Source organism: Onychostoma macrolepis, chromosome 11 (genome assembly GCF_012432095.1).
Source record: "Onychostoma macrolepis isolate SWU-2019 chromosome 11, ASM1243209v1, whole genome shotgun sequence".
Classification (NCBI taxonomy): Eukaryota; Metazoa; Chordata; class Actinopteri; order Cypriniformes; family Cyprinidae; genus Onychostoma; species Onychostoma macrolepis.
Genome location: NC_081165.1, coordinates 18,720,325 through 18,741,349, shown reverse-complemented (window position 1 = coordinate 18,741,349; position 21,025 = coordinate 18,720,325). Strand labels below are relative to the sequence as shown.

Below are 21,025 nucleotides of genomic sequence, written 5' to 3'. Positions count from 1 at the left end.
CATGATTTATACTCTGTGTGAAAAATATTAGGTGTAATATTATGACAAAACGTAAATAAAAGAGGTTTTATATTATCATTCCAAAATGTCAAAATAATTTTTTACAGTTTTTAGTTAGGTTTTTGGAAAAAATAAAAAAAATTAAGTAAATTTAATAAACTAGCCAACCAACCAACCAGGTTAAATTTAAATTTATGTCCACATTTGAAATTCAAAAGTCTCAAAAAAGATCATCCCTTTGGGGACTCTGGACCACAATTTGAGCCCCTTCCCCCAAACGTCAAAAGACCTGACAAATTGTGCTTTAATTGTACAATGTGCACTCGGATTGAGCCCATGACCCATTCTATCCCCATGCAGAGAATGCCATAATGGGAGGCTGTTTGGCTGTGGTTGAGCCCAATGGGATGAAGCTCCAGTGGTTCCAGTGCTATACATAGCACTGACTTGCTGTTCCCCTCTCTCTCTCTCTCTTTCTTTCCGCTCTGGGCTGAGAAACAGCGAGCATGACTCTTGTTTAGCATCCTCTCCCACACTGTGAGCTGGCTTCCCTCCCTGAGGAGTGTACATGTCCTCATTCCCCAGAGAACTCCATTCCCCAGAATCCTCCCAACAATTATCATCCCTCTGTTCACCTAACATATAGACATGAATGTCCATGACATAATGCACTTTTCCTTTCAATTTCCTTCAGTTAAGAGATGAACCTCTAAACCTCTCCGAGTGCAGAAGACTTCTTTTAAATGGCAATCGACAGTAAGGGCAGATTTTCCTGGAGCAATTAAAGCAATCAAAGTAGGCCAGCAGTAATACATGAAAGACACTTGTCCTCTTTTCCGTTCAAGTCCATCTAATGTATTAAATCCTACTTGGTCTGCCACTGACTGCTTCTGAAACTTGGAGTTTGATTGAAAAAAAAAAAAACCCGCTTAAGACTGACTCAGAGGAAGATCTGAAAAGAAGGTGGTTACACTTCATTGCAGCCACTGCATTTTTAATCAAACTTTACAAGGTCAGAATTCTCAGAGACTGTGCTCAGAATGGAATGCTAGCTGGATACCACATATTGCAGTATATATTGCATACTGATGCTATGTTTAAAAGGTAGCATGTGAGGCAATATGCTCTAGGAAACGATAAATGTTCCTTTAATATGATATTCCAATTCAGTGTGTTGTACCGCATGCAGTTAATAATCTTCTCTTTTGATCCAATTTGTGCAAAAATATTTTACATTTGTATAGTTATTCATTCAGCATGCTGTACACTGCACATTTACATATATATTTCAGATATATTTTCAGTATATTTCAGATTACATGATAATATACAAACATTCATTTTGCCATTAATTGTAATAATACAGTGAGATTTTTGTTTGCACAAAGAGTCGATCCATTTGGTAAACAGCATTCTTCAACTCAATTCTATACATTTGTGTTCAACAGAAAAATAAATAAAAAAAAGAAATTCATACAAGCTTGGAAGATTATGAGGGTGAGGGAATGAATTTTCACTTTTGAGTGAACTATCCCTTGAACACAGTCCAGGTCTCCAGCCTTAGATACTAACAAAGATAAACTGGCTAAAGCCCTCTGGGAAAGATAACCAGAGACCAAATCTACTGAATCATCATTCAGGCAGCCAGTTATATAACAATCCCACAGTGAGGATGAACAGCCACGAAGGACGGTGTCAGACAGCAAAGGTGGGAGATCGGGAGTAAGGGTGCAATTTCACAACCTTAAACACACAAATCCGATATGATCTGGTGGTTCATCCCGCTCTACGTCCATAGTTTAGCTTTAACTCAGCAGGCCTTTCAGCAAGAGCAAGATCAAGTCTCTCCTAAAGCCTCAAGATGGAAAACATTCAAGCAGCATCAGTTGTCAGCTTTTCGAATGAAATAACAAAGTTGAACAGGGTGTAAAAAATAAAGCTGAAACCTTTTCTTGATTTCCTTCACAGTTTCATCAGTAAAGACAAGCAACCGTTTCATGCAGTGGATGAAAAGCTAATCTAATTATCCAGCATGTTGATAGGCATCTTTGATGATTAGACCTCACGCTGGCCCTTATCAAAGAGGGATTCTAAATTCATTAGCGAGGACCGTAACAAATACACACCCTGTCTATTGACTATATACTTGCCCTTGTCCTTGCTGCCAGCAGCGTCTTAACATTACGAAAATATCCATTTAGAGATTTGTCCACTGCCTGTCGCTTTTAATTAAACAGACTCTTTATTGCTTCAAGTCACTGGCTCAATCAATAGTCTTCATATTTAAATTAAATTAAGCAAATACAAAATCTGCTGTTCTGTGCACAACTCAAAATAGGATTCAAAGTATTGCAAAGTCACTATATGCCAGTCATGTCAAGGAAGCAGAGATTAGAGCAGATTGTGTCAGACATCTGCTGTGATGAAAACACTTGGCACGTGGCAAGGAGGCCGCCACAGAGGAAAGAGAGCTTAACAAAGGAGGCAATCACAGCGAGGGGCTTTGTGTGGAAGTGGAGGAAGGGTAGGCGCTCCTATTCTAGTCAATTATGTTTTAGCGGCTGCTATTGGTGCTGCCATCTAATGACGGCCCCTCCCAATTCTCTTCGCCCCACCTTCATATCAGCTGAACACAAAAGGGGAGAGACAGAGAGGACAAACAAAGGATGCTTCATTCCCCATTAATGTGTAATTGTTAATTATTTCAGTACAACAAGCTATAATTGTAAAATTGTTATTTTCATCCAATTACTAAAAGCTTCGGATACCTAGAATTTGGCGCACTTACGTCATCACGTGTGTGTCATTATACATCATTTTTTCAAAAACCCCCTCTTTTCTTATTTCCTTTCCTCTAAATACTGTTCCTGTCAACAAAGTCAGAGGAAAACAAAACAAAACAAAACAAAAACAGAACAAAAACAAAATAAATGCATTCAAACACTTAATCCATTAAAAGACATGCATTTTTCTAATGCATTAGACTAAATAAAATAAAATAAAATAGAAATTTATCTAAAAAGATTTATCTAATTCATTAAAAGGCATGCATTTTTAAAATAAATAAATAACATAAAATAATGATATTTTAATCCAAAATTTCTTAAAAGGTATGCATTTTGCCAGTATTTGAGTCCAGGAACTGAACCTATGATCTTGCTATTGCTAGTGCCATGCTCTACCAGCTCTAAATAATAAAATAAAATAAAAATCCTATATATATTTTATACACACACACACACACACACACATATACATACAGACACACACACATACATATATATATATATACACACACATTCATACATACATATATTTACATATATACAGTATCTCACAGAAGTGAGTACACCCCTCACATTTTTGTAAATATTTTATTATATCTTTTCATGTGACAACACTGAAGAAATGACACATTGCTACAATGTAAAGTAGTGAGTGTACAGCTTGTATAACAGTGTAAATTTGCTGTCCCCTCAAAATAACTCAACACACAGCCATTAATGTCTAAACCGCTGGCCACAAAAGTGAGTACACCCCTAAGTGAAAATGTCCAAATTGGGCCCAATTAGCCATTTTCTCTCCCCGGTGTCATGTGACTCGTTAGCAGTGATGGGAATAACGGCGTTATAAATAAACGGCGTTACTAACGAGTAATCAAACGAATTACTGTTTCCCCCGTTACAACGCCGTTACCGTTATTGACAATAAAATGTGGCGTTACTATATTATATTATTAGAATTTAATTTTTCAGTTCATCTGAATGGATGCGCAGTGTAGCTGTATTTGACGTACCATAGACTCTAGTGTGAAGGCGCACGACTTGCCGTCGCTTTCTCTCACATACACGCACACAAAGAAAGACACAGAGCACGAGAGTCTTTCATAAAATGCAGAATTGACGCGCTACATATAAACGATATTCTTTGTTATATTTTCCTGTCAAAATAACAAAGTTCCTTTGGAATTCTTCAGCTTTTAAGAACTGCCGATTTCTCTGGTAGTGGGCGGAACTAATGCGCAAACGACAATCTCATTGGCTGGCACTCACCTATTATCGTCCCTGTTTTGATTTCAGCAAATCAATTCGAGCGAACGCAGACAACGTGATTAATATTCATGAACCCAGCAGCTCATTAATCCTTAGTGCGTTTTATATTGATGACAAATATGCATTCATACTTGGTTATTCTAATTACTAAAGTTCTATCATCATATAATATTAAATTATCATAATATTATATTATAATGCTTGACTGACTGATACTAAGTGTCAGTAGATAAATAGTGTAGATTAATGTACAATGTTTTATAATAATAATTTATTCTTTTAGTGTCCATTTCATTAATTTAACATATTTAATATTGGGGCATCCAAAGTTATTTGACATTTGAACATTTTTAAAAAGTAATGCAATAGTTACTTTCCCTGGTAATTAGTTACTTTTATAATGATGTAACTCAGTTACTAACTCAATTACTATTTGTGAGAAGTAACTAGTAACTATAACTAATTACTTTTTTAAAGTAACGCGCCCAACAATGCTCGTTAGTGTTACAAGGTCTCAGGTGTGAATGGGGAGCAGGTGTGTTAAATTTGGTGTTATCGCTCTCACTCTCTCATACTGGTCACTGGAAGTTCAACATGGCACCTCATGGCAAAAAAACTCTCTGAGGATCTGAATAAAAGAATTGTTGCTCTACATAAAGATGACGTAGGCTATAAGAAGATTTCCAAGACCTTGAAACTGAGCTGCAGCACAGTGGCCAAGACCATACAGCGGTTTAACAGGACAGGTTCCACTCAGCACAGGCCTCGCCATGGTCGACCAAAGAAGTTGAGTGCACGTGCTCAGTGTCATATCCAGAGGTTGTGTTTGGAAAATAGACATATGAGTGTTGCCAGCATTGCTGCAGAGGTTGAAGGGGGGGGGTCAGCCTGTCAGTGCTCAGACAATACGCCGCACACTGCATCAAATTGGTCTGCATGGCTGTCGTCCCAGAAGGAAGCCTCTTCTAAAGATGATGCACTAGAAAGCCCACAAACAGTTTGCTGAAGACAAGCAGACTAAGGACATGGATTACTGGAACCATGTCCTGTGGTCTGATGAGACCAAGATAAACTTATTTGGTTCAGATGGTGTCAAGCGTGTTGCGGCAATCAGATGAGGAGTACAAAGACAAATGTGTCTTGCCTACAGTCAAGCATGGTGGTGGGAGTGTCATGGTCTGGGGCTGCATGAGTGCTGCCGGCACTGGGGAGCTACAGTTCATTGAGGGAACCATGAATTCCAACATGTACTGTGACATACTGAAGCAGAGCATGATCCCCTCCCTTTGGTGACTGGGCCGCAGGGCAGTATTCCAACATGATAACGACCCCAAACACTTGCTAAAGAAGCTGAGGGTAAAGGTGATGGACTGGTCAAGCATGTCTCCAGACCTAAACCCTATTGAGCATCTGTGGGGCATCCTCAAACGGAAGGTGGAGGAGCGCAAGGTCTCTAACATCCACCAGTTCTGTGATGACGTCATAGAGGAGTGGAAGAGGACTCCAGTGGCAACCTGTGAAGCTCTGGTGAACTCCATGCCCAAGAGGGTTAAGGCAGTGCTGGAAAATAATGGTGGCCACACAAAATATTGACACTTTGGGCCCGATTTGGACATTTTCACTTAGGGGTGTACTCACTTTTGTGGCCAGCGGTTTAGATATTAATGGCTGTGTGTTGAGTTATTTTGAGGGGACAGCAAATTTACACTGTTATACAAGCTGTACACTCACTACTTTACATTGTAGTAAAGTGTCATTTCTTCAGTGTTGTCACATGAAAAGATATAATAAAATATTTACAAAAATGTGAGGGGTGTACTCACTTCTGTGAGATACTGTGTATATAATCCTATTCACCATCAAAGACTAGGCTACAAATTGAATCCATACATGACATGTCAAACACTAACAGGAAGTAACTCCATCTGAAAACATTTTCTGCACATGTGCAGACAGCTCAGCTGTACGAGTACTGTACTACTGCTACCAGATTGTACAGTTTAGTGTTGCTATAGTGTGTGTTTGACAGCATCCTGTAATTCACAGTCTCTTCCTTTTCGCTCAACATTATGAAAGCTCATCCAGTTGCCAGTCGGCATCGTTCATTGTAGGGAGTGGATTAACCGGCTCCAGATCAACTAGAAGGGCATCATAAACCCACATCCCATCATTCTCTGCTGACACAGCCTGCCAGTCATATTTCACAGTAAATCGCACCACCAAGAGGATATTATACTGACTGTCTGTAAGGCCAGCAGTTCTGATTTTCATATGAGCAGCTTTGGGAATTGCTGATCATCTGCAAAGCATGCAAATGAGACACATGGCTAGATAAACCAATGTTACAGTTTTCAGATTAAAACTGCGCTCTTCTAAACAACAACAAAGCAATTTCTGTATCCTAAATGAAATGTGGAAATTTGGTGGAAAACACAAAGCAAAACAAACAATACACCCCACCCCCAAAAAAACCTGACACAAAACCAAACAAAAATAAAACAAACAAAACACAAGACAAAACTAAACTAACCAAACAAAACAAAAAAACAAACAAACAAACAAAAAAATACAAATCATGCTTTAAACACTTTTTCAAAACAAAACAAGAAAAAAAAAAAAAAAAAAAGATTGACTTGAAACACCTCTCAAATGTTTAAATAGGCACTTTTATGAATTACAAACAAAATATACATTGCGTAAACATTTTGTGAGAGTGACAAATGAGAACAAAACTTTTATCAGTAACAGGAAGGTTCTTACCTTGTATACATAAAGTCTGTGATTAACAGGGATCGTTATTCAGTAAAATGAGTCAGAATATTCGGTAGCTGGACGCCTGTGGCTAAACTTGCGAAAGTTTTAAATAATCACTGCAGGTCACAGCTTTAGATAAGCGTCAGCTTTCAGCATTAGTCAGGGCGCTGAGTCAGCAAGTTATCAGTCAGTTCATGTCCTACAAGACCATAAATCATATATGCATTAAAGGTATGTCATCTGTAAGGTTTATGTCCATCTTATGTTTGTTCCATCTTCCGTGTGATTCACCCGTCTAACGCCTTATCTGTGAATAATCAAGGGAGTTCTGGAAAACAGGAATATTTGCTTTCAACTCTTTTGTGTCTTGCGTCTTAAAGCACAAGTTAACAGGAGAAGACCACACCTTTACATGCTTCAACTGTTTGAAAAATAATGGCGCTATTATGTCATGGACAACCTTCTAATGCTGTTCAACTGACTTTTCACACTCCAGACTTCAAATTAAAAGCCCTGTTGAGATCTCATTTATTAACACCTTCCTATTTTCATTTATACCATCTATGTAAATTACTGTGAATGAAATTAAATTAAATTAAATGGCAGACAAGGCAGTTGATTATAAACAACTGTATGTTTCGATTAATACCAATAAGTGTCCATAAAAATAGTTAATTACAATTTAAAATTGATTATTTTACCCAATTATTATTATTCAAGTCATTTTTTTCTATGCTTATAATACTGTGCCTTTAGCGTAGCAACATGCTAATGCCATACAAAAACTCACTGGGTATTGGCTGCTGCATTCTCAAATTTCTCAATAAGCTGAATCCTTGAGAGAGATTTTTTCCTTTTTTTTTAAATATAAATCAGAGCCTGATGACTCACAGAAAATGTGCTGAATCTCTCGTCTATTCAGTAAAAATCCCTCTCTGCATGAGTGTGTGGGTCGGCTGGATGAATGGAGAAAAACAACACAGGCTTGAGAGAGAGAGAGAGGGTGAGAGAAAAGGAAATCATCTTGACTTAACACAGTCTAAATATGAGAATCAATGAAAAATATGGAACAAATGACGGCCAGCGCACATGCAGTCCGCAAAAACCAGCCGGTCAGGTTTTATAACAAATCAGTAGACTGTAGCGAAAGTCCACTCACATAACTATGAATGGTGCTAGAGAGGCTAATGCCACCATTTGAGGTCTTTTCTTGTCATTCTACTATAATTCCCGTTGGCGTGATTTGTTTCTTTGTAGATCATAGGGATTAGGATTAAATGAAATGAAAAGGATTGGAGACGCTTTATACAGTATGTTATTGGTAAACGGGGCCAAAAAGTATGTTTGACAAAAGACAATCAGTTGTCTGTATAATCATTGTCAACTTGAGTGACTCATGTTTGGTCATGTGTTCAAATGCTGTAGTTTCTACCTGCTTCTGTTCTGCAGCCAGTATTTAGTTTAACATCACTGTTTACTTCTGTTCTCGCTAATTACAGTGTGACAGTATTGATATTCCTCATACATTCTGAACAGGACCGAATGTAGACCCATAATCCTAAATATTTCTGCAATGATGTAAAAAAAATTTATCAATTTATTTGTAAGTGCATTTTAATTAAGACCAAATCTGCTTTCAAAAAAGGTACCTGCCAGCAAATGCAACACATTCATCGCTGTTAAATCTAAGTTTTGGCCTCCTTAAGCTTTCTGTCAAGGTTTTGCCAGAAACAATTCAGAGGAAATGTTCCAAGGAAGGATTAAACAATGAGATTACATTCACTCTAATGGCAGCAGGAAATAATTCGGTGCCCCAAAAACAGGTCACTCAAACATGACCTGATAAATGAAATGAAAGATAATTTTAAGTGTGTCTTTGTTCGCTAAGAACTCACTACAGTTGATTAAATAATAATCTTTCATATAATTTGGTTTTAAATTGGTCCGCCGGGTCAGTACACGCATTACTAGTTCTAGGCAGACCAGGCCTGGACTGGCAGTTTTGGGATATTCTTGATCTCACACTCTTTTGGAAATCACCCAACAGACAGACTCGGCAACAGAAGGTGGTGGAGGGATGAAGCAAGCTTCCTACAACATATGGCAAGCACTCGTGGAGCCTGAAGTGGACCAGACCACCAATTTACAAAGCAGTAAGCGGAGAGAATTACATGATTCTGTACATCTGAGAAGCATGAAAACACAAAACAGACCAGCACACTCCTCCTACCATTCAACACGAATTACAAATGTGGGCCTTTGGGCTAACCGGAAGACCCTACCACTGAAATCAGGCTCTTATTACACATTTAACAAATGAACAAAGATTGTGATTATGTACAATTAAAACATTAAACATGCCATGCTTTCCTTTTATTTTCATTCTTGATTTGACATTACAGTTGCATGTGCAGCATGGAATAAATGTTCCAATAAACCACTGGTGACTTTTGGCATTATATAGACCGTTCAAAAGTTTGAACTAATAATAAATGTTTAAGTCTACTCACCAAGGTATTCATTTGATCAAAAGTTCCAGCTACCATTACTCCAGAAATCATTCTAATATGCTGATTTAGTGTGCAAGAAACAATGCTAAAAAATGGTTTTGCTGCTTTTACTGTATATACAACCTCTTAAAAATATGCTGTTGTTCTTAAAAGGGGCTGTTGTTTGATCTTTTCAACAAATTTCTATAGTGGGAGAAAAGGCTTCAGAGGTTGTTAAGATTCTTCAAAGGTGACCTGATTTTCTAGTTACTGACCCTCCAAACACAATGCTGTACTTGCAAATGTCAGCCTGTCCAATTAAGTCTGCATTAATGTTTTGGGGTCACTGCACTTCAGCAGGGAAAGAATATGATGTTCCAGAAGCGTGTGAACAGCGTTACCTCAGGCCACCAATGCAGAGACTCAGCAATCATGAGCTGACAGAGTGAGATGAGACATCCCAGTAAAGTCGAGTTGAATACTTCCAACACAACTCAAGAGACTTCCAGCTAATTATGTAAACACGCTCTCACAAGTATTCAAGCACATTATAAGAAGGTGTGTCACACAATTACCAGTGCGTTTTTGGTACATACTATGGTGCGTCATCACCTAGGAGGGAATCAAGACTAAAAAGCTTTTTAATTAGTCCTAAGGGAGAAGGCAGAGAGAGTCTGGTTTAGTCCCACAATGCTCAACCAATCTACAGAGGAAGGAGGATTTGTAATGCCATTCAAATCCTAATGGGTCTATATCCTCTGTGACTGATAATACTGTCTGCAGAGCTGCAGACTCTCATCCAATAGATTGCTTGCTGAGTGCCAGAAAAGGACCTGGGATCCTTTAGAGATTAGCATTACATTAGCATTGATATATACTGCAACATTAGGTCTAATTATCAGAGCTCATATGAATGACTCATTCCTTGTTAAAGCTGTACATTTAATACCTGTGGGTTTAAGTTCATCACGTAAAAGCTGAACTGTAGAGGTTTAACTAAACATTATGGGATTTCATGTAAAAATATTCATGCTACTATGTAGCAACAGAAGCTACAGGAATAGATGTGGCTGTCACTTAAATTGTTGTCAAAATCGTATTATTCATGCATCTATGCTGCGTGGGTGCTGAAGAATAACACAATGAACTTCATAGTTTCATTGCAGAGCCTTATAAAAGCCTTTGTGATGTCACAAATACATGACAAAAGTGTCATCTGTTCTATTGCACATCTGTTTTCATTACAATTAATGCTTGTCGCAAAGCTCATGCTGTGAATTGCTCACTCATTCACAATTCACTACAGAAAAGAGTGCCATACAACTAAGCAGCAAGCTAAACGTGACAGAGAAAAGAAAAACACATTTCAATAAAGGAATTATATTATAATATCATTATATAATTTAAAATTCTTTTGAAGCTTCTACTCAAAAAATCCTGAAAAAAATAAGTTTTATAACATTGATAAGAAATGTTTATTGAGCACAAAATCAACATATTAGAATGATTTGTGACTGGAGTAATGATGCTGAAAATTCAGCTTTGCCATCACAGGGATAAATTACATTTAATAATACACTAAAAAAAAAATTGTGTATAGAGCTTGTTGTATTCCTCAATTGTAAGTCGCTTTGGATAAAAGCATCTGCTAAATGAATAAATGTAAATGTTAAATAGAAAACAGTTATTTAAATTGTGATAATATTTTACAATTGAACAGTTTTTACTTTATTTTTTATCAAATAAATGCGACCTTCGTGAGCATGAGAGACTTTACATTACTCTTTATACTCTAACATTTTTGAACGGTAGCGTATCAAAACATAAATAAAAAAATAAAACCCTATATATTGCTATATCATATGATTATTATTTTTTTATTTCTATTAGCTTTAATTTATTTATTTATTCAGTTTTAGTAATTTAACCTATTTTATGTCAATAAGTTAAAAATGACTTATACTTTAATTTATTTTAGCTTTATTTCAATTAACAAAAATGATTATAGCATCAGTTAGTGTACATCAGTTTAATATTTGTATCAGTTTTATAATCAGTGTGCATTATGGGTTTAAAACAGCGAACAACTGCATATACATGTAGGGAACGAAGTTGTTCACACACACGACTACAAAAGGTCTGACACCCCATATTGTGGATGATATTTTAGATCTGTTTTCAGCTCTGTAAAGACCTGAATAGCATGATAAGCTCTACCAGGTTCTTGGTTGAAGACTGACACGCATATTTATCTGCTTTTCCAGAATCATTCAGTTGAAGAGTTTAATTCCAGCTGAATAGTTCAATCATTCCAGCTGAACAGCTTGTCACAGCAGGTGAACATCAGGCCACTTGGGTTATCACTGCCATACTACCATACTCCTGTGGACCTCGGGGTGTCATTGGAGGTCAGTCGATCAGATTCACATGCGCACCGCAACTGACTGATTGGTCAAGGTAGGTCAGCTGATTCGCCAAACCATCCAGTGTAGGTGAAACAACCACCGCATGATCCAAATAGGGATTAACACCCTTGGATGGTGCCAGTCATTTCCTATTGGTGTGGAGTAGACAGCGACGGGAGTTAAAAGGGTTAAGATCCAGTTGAGCGCGATCTGTTGCGGGTTTGGCACATCTTTTGGCAGGCCACCTGGTCCCCTGTGCTAAACGGGCCAGAGACAGAGGCAATCTGTCTCATCTATGAGCCGCCATGCTCAGATGTCCACTGTGTTTATAAAATATGCATAAGTACCTATTTCTATGCAAGAATAAACATATAAATGGGTTGGTGTCAGAATACAGAGTAAACAGGTTCTGGGTGCATTGAAAGAATCATTGAGCCCTGGGGGAAAAAAAATGCACCTGATTCCAAACAATCCCCATCTGTCATGTCTCACTCTTTCACCTCATCTTTCCTTTCTTCTCCCACTTATTCAAATGCGGCCCTCTATTCCCGTCTCAGAAAATGGCCATGGCTGTCCCCAAAACACTAATTTGGACCCTTAATTAAAAGTTGATTTAATTGCATAACATATGCAATTAACTTTTTGGATATTTTTTTCCTTTTCATTTGGTTTCATTCGGATGTTTTGCTCGAAAAGTGTGTTTGTATGTTTATATATATATTTTAAATAAATGCCAGGTGAATCAGAATTATTTTAGTAATATTTATATACTGCTTTAGTATAGCTTTATATTTTCAGTTTTCATTTTAATATTAGTTTAGGTTTGTGCTTTTGTCATTTTTTGCTATTATTTATCTTTATTTCAGTTTGGGTTTTTAGTAAAATTAGTACTTCAACTTAAGCTTATTTTATTTCAGTAAGTTTCTTCATAATAAATATCAGTTGAATCTGTTATTTTAGTACTCTTGTATTTATTAACATTTTGATACTGCTTTTTACATTTTCAGTTTTCCTTTCAATATTAGTCTAGATTTGTTTTTGTTTTTTAAATTGGTTTTGTACTTTTGTCATTTTTATTATAATTTATTTTTATTTCAGTTTAACTTTTAGTAAATTTAGCACTTCAACATAACCTTTTATTTCAGTATGTTTCTTCATAACAAATGACAGTTGGATCTGTGTCATTTTAATATTATGATACTATGCATTAATATTTGTTTAAAATAAATAATATAATTATTATATTTCATGTTTTATAGATTTATTTATTTTTGTACTTCAAGTTAAATAAAGTTTTATTTTGATTTTTTTTTTTTTTTAAGTTAAACTATTTGAAACATTTATATTTCTAATTTATTCCAGCTTTATTTGTAATAGTTTTACTGAGTTAGACTGATATTCAGTCATCTAATCCAATGATATTCATACATCTTTAAGTGTGGCTTAAGTATTCAAATACCTTGTGGGCCTACTGTATATTTAATGAGTTGCCTTTTGGGTGAGGAAACCCCCCTAATAAAGGTGATGAGTGAGCAGATTAACTCTTTAATGCCGGGCTCTCTCCAGCACAGCACCTCTCCTCCTACACTGTCTGGCTCACTGTAATCCACTCTGAAGGACAATGATGGAGGCTATCTTGCTAAGTGCTGTGCATGACTAATTACATTCGCTAAAGCATGTGCTGAAAGATACCACCACCCCTGTAAACACTGAAGCAACATGAACACAGTAACAGTGCTAGATTATTTCAAACAATAATTATGATCTATCTGCTGGTGTATATGTTAGTTAAGTGCTGAGACGTTGATTTGGCAGAGTGCTAAAATAGTAAATGGCAGAACAATTGAGTCAACAGCTAAAGACATTCTCTGCTGTAAGATCCATGTAACATATTCAGCTACCAACAGAATGTCAAACTCTCAGATTAGCTTTACACATGTATCTAAAACCTTTCCCTTTTAAATCATTGCAGAAAATGAACTAAGTAAATGAAATCTATTTATATCTATTGTTTTGTTTTATTCTAACACACCTATTTTGTGAGATGTTTTGCTTGAAAAAGCTTGACATTTACAGAATTCTTTTCCTTTAAATCAGTGCAGAAAATAAATAAATCAAAAAAATAATTCCATATTTATATTTATTCCAAAACAGCTGACTTATACTCACACACAGCAATTTAAAAAATTGCATCTTGCTTTCTTAGATTTTTATTTTGTCCATAATTTGTCCTTTTTTTTCATTTTTCAGGGACTTATATCGACATTGCTTAGTGATATGTTAAGTCACATAAACTTAAGTTGTTTTTCAGTGAATAACAACTTTCTAAGCTTTCATATGGATTTTGGAATATACTTGGAATACAGAACATGAGTCATATGGACTGCTTTTATAGCGTCATTTTAGAACTTGACAGCCCAAGTCCTTCACTCGTTAAATGAAAACGAGCAACCAGCATATTCTTTTGTTTCGTTTTCCACAGAATGAAGAAAGTCATGCAGGTTTGGCTGAGAAAATGATGATTAAATCTTCATTTTTGAGACAACAGTCCCTTTAGGATGCCTCAAAATGTGCAGTACTGGGTTCTCCAGCAGCCTGTTCTAGAAGTACCGCATTCCATCACTACTCAGTATTCGCTCTGGGTGCTCACAGTATCAGCACTGCATCAGAGAGCGAAGCTGATGCATACAAGAGACTGGGACGACAGAGATGCACATGTACGCACAACAATTCCCTCCTTTTCTGACAGAACAGCCTTCACACAAACCACAACCAGTGTTACCAGCCATCAACATAGATCCTACATGCTCCAACCAATGAGAAGCAGAGACAAAAATGCATTTCCTTTGCACAAACCAATCACACGGCAGATAAACAAAACAGAGAGAGAGAGTGGCAACATAAACAGAGACACTATAGGACAGAGAGCTAGTGTGCTTCCAGAACAGATGCGTCTTTTTTAGGGGCAAAGCACCGCATTCATCCCTTTTCTGCAAAAACGTACATACACACTCTCCCTCATTAAAGCGTGTCACAAATCCATTTAAATGCCATTTAATCTAAGAAAACGCCAATTATTTGGATTCAGATGGTTTTAGGCACCAAACACGACTTTATATTCTATTAATGCTTCATATGAATATCATTCCTTTAGAGACAAGCAACATTTATCCGAATCAAGACTGCACACCCCCCACCGGGAGAAATCCATTACACAACCAGGCGCTAAACAGGATGCCTGTTGAAGTCAATTGAGTTTATCCTCTCAGTCTAAGTGTGGTTCATCCAAAAAGCTCTGGCTTGGCAAAGCTCGCTCTCTCTCTCTCAGATTTGCTGGGATATTCTGCATGCGGGACGGCACTTGATTGGAACAAACCCGGCATTGACAGAGTAGCAAAAAGAGACGTACAGAGGCAAAAGAGAATGAAAGACAGACAGGTGGCGGCACTCTGGGGGGGACAAACAGGCTCGAAGCCCATCTGGTGGGACCCCAGCATCTGTAATCACGGACAACACCCCAAAAATGATGCATGAGCCCGATGAGGACCAACCGGATCAAAATGTTCAGCATGTTGTACAGGATGTTCCATCCACGTTTTTTTTTTGTTCACGGCTATAAAATATTCACTTAAAAGCTTCTCATATCAATTAATCATAAGTGTGTGAACACACTCCAAAAAAAAAAAAGTCAAACAAATGTCATGCCAAAACAGTCGTAAAATGGGCACATTTTTTTTAATAGAATTTTTTTTTTTAAATTTAAAAACATGGAAAAAAATCCCACATAAACAAATATCAGGACTTACCAGTACAAGCTTGTTTGGATATTCTTGATATGTCCACAAAATAAAATATAAATATAATAATAAAAAATAATTACAATGTTAAGAATACAAAATAATGAGTCACTTGTAAGCAAAGAAAAAATTAATAAATTAACGTCCTTTTATACGCAACGCTACTGACAACAGCAACAAGACTAGCTGGTGCAGGCAGTCACGGCGAGATGCTACAATAACAGCATCCCCCTTTCAGGAAAGGATGGATAAAGGAGGGAGTGACAAGCGCACCGGAGAAATGGAGGCAGGAGGGGAGGAGGGACACTATGGAGCATGCTCACAGAAAATCCCTGGGTATTTAAGTGTCACATGACTCCCTCGGAGTTGTCAGTCATCTCTGGTTGGAAAATGAAGGAAGGGAAGGGGGAGAGAGAGGGAGAGATGGATGGGGGACCATAATGTTGATGGGTACAGTGCGGAACGGAGCAGTGGGTGGCGCCATCACAGCTGCTGTTTTTTCCATTTAATTAAAGAAAGAGGGAGAAATGAAACTGTAATCTCTCATAGCCCACCCCCAGGCAAGAAGCCCACCAATGACATGCGTGTTTCCGGCTTAGAGCCATGGATTAACCCTTTATAAACTGAGCTACATGCACGCGCACAGACATATGTATATACATACTGAGAAGTGTATATATATATATATATATATATATATTTTGCTTTTAGTAGTTTTTTTAAAGGTTTTCTAGTGATAAATTAACAAGTTAGAAACATTTTATGTAGTCTTTCAATTACTATGACTTCATAAAACATGCAGAATAAATATCTTAAAAATAACAAATGCACACACACTCAAACAAAGATTTATTTTCGACAAAGACTTTCCATTCATCGAAGAATCTTACAAAAAAATGCATCAATGTTACAAAAAAAAAAACTAAAATATACAAGTGAGCAGCACAACTGTTTTTGGCATAAATAATAAGAAGAAATGTTTCATAAGCACCAAATCAGCATATTAAAAGGATTTCTGAAGGATCATGTGACACTAAAAACTAAAGTATAGCTGCTGAAAATTCTGCTTTGACATCACAGGAATAGATTACATTTTAAAATAGAAACAGTTCTTCAGCCTGGGTGAACATAGGATCGACTACATCTATCTATCTTCTTACATATATAAGAAATGTTTCTTGAGAACAGTGTGCTAAGAGTCAGTGGCAGGTGATGGTGCTCATATTTCAGCTGCTGAATCTACAGCTGGCTTTAATCTAGTCTAATACCTCACATTCCACAAACTCACAACTGTAGCAGACACACTTTAGAGTCATGCCTGTAAACACACATCAGATAGCTGTCTACATGTCTCCACCAATACAGAAGATTACTGCAATTACCATGCATTGTAAGCCTATGTTGCTTCTTGCAAGCCAGAGAGGCCTAAGCACTTAAAGCAAGTGTGATTCTGAAGGAGTCTATGACTTTTCTCTCTCTCTCTCTCTCTCTCTCGCTCTCATTCCAGTAGGAATTTAGTGTTTAAGTACAGTGATTGATAGTTTAGATAAAATTTTATTGTTTCATAAACAATCAAAAACAGCAACTACTGCTTGTATAAAAATAGTCTACTATAAATGTGGTCCTTTGTCACACCTTGTTTTTAAGAAACCACTTTCATCGCTCATTGGCTTTTTATTTTTATTTTTAAAGGGTATACAGCGCCCTCTAGTGACACGCTGTGTTTTCTATGTACAAATTCAAATTTAACACACGCAGCGCCCTCTTCTGGCTGTTTAAGAAATAATCAAACGTGAACATGAAAATATTTCTCATCTCTTAGCCTGACGTTTATTTATTCTAAATAAGGTAGGTGCATACTTTCCAGTCCTTCTCTCTAAACATTCACTGACTAAAACAGCCAAGGAAAAATACATAGCCCGATAAAATATAAGCAGAGGTTCAAAATGTAAATATTGACCTTTAGTTGTTCTAAATATGAATTTTAGAGGGGAAAATGCTCCTGTTTGAACAAAGAACCTGTTTGGTCCGTTTAAAATAGGTGAATATAACAGATACATTTAAATTTGGATGCATGCTAAACAAAATATTTGGATTAATATGTCACATTCAGTGTTTTATAGCGTTCCTGAATGTATGAAGACGTCTTATCAATGGAAAAAGCCATCAAGGACATTTCAGTTTGGCTTCTCCTTTGACGTAGCTTGGTCCGTCATTTACAGTATTTTTAAACGGATACACACCACGACCGAATCAATACACCAAATCCATCATCCGCTCATACTAAAATACCATACATGCATACCGTTTTTTGCAAAACAGTTTACACATTCCTGTTACTTCCACATTATGCCATGGTCTGTCTGAATACTCGATTCTGATTGGCTGGCAGGTGTTGATTAAATTCGTTGAACTGCACAGGTAGTTCCAGGTCAGTTTAATCACGTTCTGTATTAATGCGCTTCCTATAAACATTGGTAACCATAGAAACATACAGTTACAGTTGAATAGTACTACAGACGAAAATAACCGTCATTTTTATCGTTCCGGTCAAATATTGCAGCACAAATATTGTTAACATCTTTAATATGTGAATGCTGGGAAATGACCATGGCATAAACGGGATAATCAACGGCTAGCTGTGCATTAAACGATTTGAATGCACGACGTGGAGGCGAAGAACCGCCCGACGCTGCGTTCAAATCGTTTAATGCACAGCTAGACGTTGATGCACTTAGTGCACTCTCCTTGCTCTAGCACGCTTCTCATTAACAAACCAATGTAAAACCAATAGCTATAAACTTAAACTAAATGTAACTGGTTCCTTCACTGTATCAAGCATATAAAAGTCACACGTGCTCACTGAAATACCAAACAACAAGAAATATCACACATATAGGAAAAGCAGAAAATGATATAGGTTTGAGTATAAAATGCAAAAGTGATTATGAATGACTTATCTTGAGACAATCCTGACAAGATTGAGAAGACATCACACCAAGATGAAACTAAAGTCAGTTGTCAAATGATCTTTGTTCTGCAGTGAGGGGCTACTGAAATTGTGGCGTCTTCAGGTGGCAGGTTTGATAACAATCCACAACCTAACCACTGACCAGGGGCCTGTACCATGATGGTGGCTGAACAAACTCAGGTTTACAAGATTAGTTTTGAGTTGACAAAACCAAACCAGTCCAATCCGGCTTTGTTGGTACCACGAAGCTGATCGTCAACTTTCTCTGTCAACTCAGGCTTGATCCTGAGTTAATGGAGCGCGTGCACATGAAAGTGTGGCGTCACCCAGACAGCAAGGAGTATCAGCCCAGATCCGGCCCACAACTGGCCCGCATGGATTTCACACGGGCCAGATGTGGGCTGGATCTGGGCCGACACTCCTTGCTGTCTGGGCAGTAATGAGCAGCCAATCACATGCCTTAAAACTACGATTCACTTCTTGTGAGAGAGTCAGTGCCAAGATTAAAAGATTGAACAATATGAAGAATTTAAATATTTACACAGCACGATCATGAAACGATCTATCCATGAAAGAGGAAACCTTAAAGATAACATCTTACCATATAAGTGCAAGCAGAGGCGTCATGCCCATTCGAAGTAAGGGGGCACGTGCCCCCTCAGATTTTTGAGCCAAGTGGATTTTGAAGGCAGCTTCCAAAAGACAAAAAAATAAATAAATAGCCGAATAATATTTTCTATATTTGATACAATCACACCTGCATGACTAAATAATTCAGCGCGTCATATCATCAGCTGCTACATTCAGATCTGCTTCGCTGGCTGGTGCTGAGCCAGAGACAGACGCGTTTTCACAGCATTGTGCATTAAACCAATCACACACGATGCTGTTGAGCTTATGAATGCAATGTCCAATCAGAGGTGTTCAGATGAGTCACCGCTAAAATGCCGGTGTTTTCTTCACTTGCTCGCTGACTGAGCTCTTTCTGGCGAATTCTCTAGTTAGAAACAACAAAATGCAGATGTGTCTGTAAGTAAGATATTCTTTTCACAGTGTAAACAGCTTCAGTGATTTTAATGGGAGTTTTTGAGAGTGCTTGAACTCTAGACTGTCAGTGAAAATGTTCTTCAATAATGTAAATGTGCTTTGCTCTCTTTCTGTACAATGAAAGTGTTAACTTACTTAGCCTACAATGTTTTTATTCACATTAACTTTCAATGTTAAATTCACATTAAATATATATTCAGTCATATTAAAACTATGTTATGACATGACACCCTGTTACTTAAGTGAACAGACAGGTTTTTATGCATAGTTAATAGACTACATTATTAGGCTATTTTGACCATCGCCTATTATAGATCAACTAACATAATCTATAAAGGTGAGAATCAAGATATTCATATTTCATGATATAGTTAATGCGTTTGGTAATGTTTCGAATAAAAGGGAAAAATAAATAAATAAATAAACAAGAACATAAGTGCTATTGTGGCTGCTGTGTGTCACATGACGACCCCAACTCGTGCCCCCTCAAAAATAATGAGTGCATGACGCCCCTAAGTGCAAGTAAAAGTTGTAAAGTTAGTTTATAGAGTTGATAATATTTATAGGTATAAAAACACTTAAAAATCTAAACTCATGTAGTCATGTTTAAAGCTATTGATTCTAAAACTTATTCATATGGCACATTATCTATGTCTACATGATTTTAAATAAAAGTTTAAGTACTATTAAACTAAGATGGCTTGTGTAAGGGTACAATAATTATGTAAATAATATAAAATAATTATAAAAAATAATCAGCTCTAAAAATCAGATGATTTTATCTTTAAAAATGTTTTACTGTGTAGCATCCTTTAATTTGGAGTAAGAGAAACTTGAGGAGTGGCTTTATTGCGTCAGAGACGTGTCACTTTGCTTGAAACTGATTGGTCAAATTTCGGTTTGAGATCTCTAAACCAGAACATAACCTGCAACGGAGGAGGTTAGCCGTGGAGCTTAAGTTACTATGGCGATGAACACTGGTAAAAGCCAAACCACTTTCATGATACCTAAAACCCAGAGCTGGCGCAAACTAAACTGAAACTTACCTGGCTAGCCAGCTAAACCGGCTTCATGGTACACGCCCCAGGCCTCAGTCGTGAGATTGGAATACTAGCTAGTAGGCAGATATAGTGAGTCGTATTCATATGTATTACTTATGAACACTGTGCCCTATATACTGCTTACTATCTTTAGTACATAAAACGTAGACAGTAGACATTATTCATATGCTTTCGACAGTAGTGTGCTACTTTGTCACATGGTTGCACAAAAATAAAAATAATTATTTTGTATTTTTTTAATCTAGTTTTGTATAAAATGTCTTAACATGTGGCAGACTGATCAAATAAAGAATAAACAATGGCTTATTTGAGTCAAATTTAAATTACTTCCAGTTCATGCATTACACAGGAAATGGAAGGTCTAGTGCATTGCATTGTGGGCTATAGTGTTGTACAAAGCTATATGCTATCCACTCTTTGAAAACAGGTTATGCCCCCTCTTGCTCTCC

At 37.0% G+C, this 21,025-nt stretch overlaps 1 protein-coding gene across 2 annotated transcripts in view; it reads right to left on the bottom strand.

Annotated features, from left to right (window-relative positions):
* plekha6 (pleckstrin homology domain containing, family A member 6) overlaps nucleotides 1–15,703 on the bottom strand; it is a 93,198-nt gene extending 77,495 nt beyond the window's left edge. For both annotated transcript variants that reach the window (XM_058790739.1, XM_058790741.1), the window contains exon 1: nucleotides 15,507–15,703. The gene's annotated coding sequence lies outside the window, so the exon portion shown is untranslated. The remainder of the gene's footprint in view (nucleotides 1–15,506) is intronic.
* Between the last annotated feature and the right edge of the window lie 5,322 nt (nucleotides 15,704–21,025).